The sequence below is a fragment of the Schistocerca americana genome, chromosome 9 (assembly GCF_021461395.2).
Source record: "Schistocerca americana isolate TAMUIC-IGC-003095 chromosome 9, iqSchAmer2.1, whole genome shotgun sequence".
NCBI lineage: Eukaryota > Metazoa > Arthropoda > Insecta > Orthoptera > Acrididae > Schistocerca > Schistocerca americana.
Window position 1 is genome coordinate 63,051,884 of NC_060127.1, and position 3,204 is coordinate 63,055,087.

The following is a 3,204-nucleotide window of genomic DNA, read 5'->3' on the forward strand; positions in this document are numbered from 1 at the left end:
CCTACGCTTACACACTACTTAATCTAACTTAAACTATCTTACACTAAGGACAACAAACACACCCATGCCCGAGGGAGGACTCGAACCTCCGACGTGTGGAGCTGCGTGATGCCTGACAAGGCGTCCCAGACCGCGCGGCTACCCCTCGCGGAGACGGACAGCTCATTATACACTGAAGCGCCAAAGAAACTGGTTCTTGTTGTGGTCTTCAGTCCTGAGACTGGTTTGATGCAGCTCTCCATGCTACTCTATCCTGTGCAAGTTTCGTCATCTCCCAGTATCTACTGCAACCTACATCCTTCTGAATCTGCTTAGTGTAATCGTCTCTTGGTCTCCCTCTACGATTTTTACCCTCCACGCTGCCCTCCAATACTAAATTGGTGATCCTTTGATGCCTCAGAACATGTCCTACCAACCGATCCCTTCTTCTAGTCAAGTTGTGCCACAAACTTCTGTTCTCCCCAATCCTATTCCATACCTCCTCATTAGTTATGTGATCTACCCATTTAATCTTCAGCATTTTTGCTGTAGCGCCACATTTCGAAAGCCTCTATTCTCTTCTGGTATAGGGACGCATATTCAAATACAGACATGTAAACATGCAGAATACGGTGCTGCGGTCGGCAACGCCTATATAAGACTACAAGTTGTAACCTCCCCACACAAATAGTTTTTAAAAAATTAAAATTGAAAATGTAAATGAGCCAAGTGTAAACTCCGCACAAAAATAATAATTAAATGAACTTTTTTTTTTTTTTTAATATTGTGACCTCTGAACAAAATTGGCTCCTGTTTATAATCTGTGTGCAGAAATGCATTCACATTTAATGTTCCCACAAAATTCTTTTCTCATTTAATATCAAGTTCGAAACAGAAAAATTCCTAAACACCAAAATAATAAAAAAAGTTTAGTAACCTGATAAATTTTGTGAGGACAGCAGCGCTGCCCTTCGGCCCTGTATTCTGAATAAAAAAAGGAAAAATTCTTACTTCAATAAAAACTGCAAATATATCTGCTCTTAAATAGATATTTTTCGACACAGCTTCGTGCAATGCTGGCGTATATATTTTTTTTTTTTTTTGATTCTTGGAAGGAATGATAATGCATTGGAAATATTCTTTAAATTGAAATGAATGCTTTTCTTTAAAAGAGTTACTTCATATCATAAAAATTATTATTAGAGCATTTCTTGGAACAAATTAAATTACAATTAACATACATTATTAAATACGCGCAAGGCTGCTTCTTTACCTTCTAAAACAATACTCATCCTCCCGAGTCCTGACCAGAGACGCGAGCAGAGCTCACAGCCGACACATGCCGACTCCACCAGACTACACCAGACTACTCGACTCGCGCAGACAAGCGACAAGCAACAACTAACGACAAACTACTCTCTGGTCAGAGATTCTGTCATGCCTCGCCCATCGCCGGCAAAGCATACGTCTTACATAACCCTCCACTGGGGGGGCAAAAATTTGGCAGCGATGGTGAGTCAATTGGACTTGCCATGAGCAACAAATTTTTCTTAATTAACTAACTTTACAATCACAGAATATATACAGATATATATGTGCAGAACATGAAATAAAATATAGTGCACATGCACTGAGTACAGAACATATCAGGCAATGACAAAATGTATACACAATGAGTACAAAACATATTAACAAATGGTAAAAGTGCACACACACTGTAAAACTCTTTAGCATTTTTACAACAAATAAACATATCAAGAAGTGAAATAAAGTGCACATGCACTGTAGAAGTCTTTAGCATTTTTTTTTACATAACATATTATGGAGTGAAATAAAGTGCACACGCACTGTAGAAGTCTTTAGCATTCTTACAAGAATTTAAACGCATTGTGTAAGTGTTTACCATTTTACAAGAACTAGGAAAGGAATGGGAAGGATTGCGTCATGGTTGTAGCACTTTAGGTTGCACGCAGCTGCACTGACAGTCCATCTCTTTCTATAGAAGCACAACACCAAGTGAGACAATCTGAAGTTCTTTTGCTTGAAGTATTAATCAGTGTAGCCAAGACACTGAAATTTCGTAATAATATTCCATGCTATCATTTTGGTAGTACCCTGGGTACACCAATTAGTGGGACCATAATAACATCTCCATCGCTCAAGGTGGTGGACAGCATGTCATGTCAACACCACATTCTTGTAAAGTACACCAACGTAGAATTAGTGCAAAATCCAAATATAGTGCTCCCTGATCATGAGGAAAGACAGGACAAACGGATATTGCAGTAATTTCTGGTAATTAGGTCAGAAGGTGAAGGACATTAAGTCACATACTAGTTTTCATTGAGAATTACACCAGTGTAACAACTGATTTGAGTAATTGGTGGCACTCATCGCCCAGTTACTGAAAATTTCTGTACCATGTATGTAGCATTACAGAATAATGTTCATATATTATCTGTTTACAGAGAACATTGGCACTCATTGGCCAGTTACAAACCATCAGAAGTCATCATTCAAAGTGAGTTAATTATTGGCATAGCATTTATACATAATTCATCTAATTATAGTAATCATTGAAATCATAGGTCATCTCATTACAGTAATCAGTGGCATTCATTGGCCAGATACAAAGCATTTTTTATGCATTATTCAGAATTCATCATTGAAAATGAGTTAATTATTGGCATAGCATTTATACATAATTTATCTAATTATAGTAATCATTGGCACCATAGGTCATCTCATTACAGTAATCGTGGCATTCATTGGCCAGTTACAAAGCATTTTTTATGCATTATTCAGAAGTGATCATTCAAAGTAAGAGTTAATTATTGGCATAGCATTTACACATAATTCATCTAATTATAGCAATCATTTCCATCATAGGTCATCTCATTACAGTAATCAGTGGCATTCATTGGCCAGTTACAAAGCATTTTTTATGCATTATTCAGAAGTCATCATTCAAAATGAGTTAATTTCTGTAAATAATATTTTTTGTGTACTCTAAAAATGCTATGCCAATAATTAACTCTTGTTTTGAATGATCACTTCTGAATAATGCATAAAAAGTGCTTTGTAACTGGCCAATGAATGCCACTGATTACTGTAATGAGATGAACTATGATGCCAATGACTACTATAATTAGATGAATTATGTATAAATGCTATGTCAATAATTAACTCATTTTGAAGGATGACTTCTGAATAATGCATAAAAAT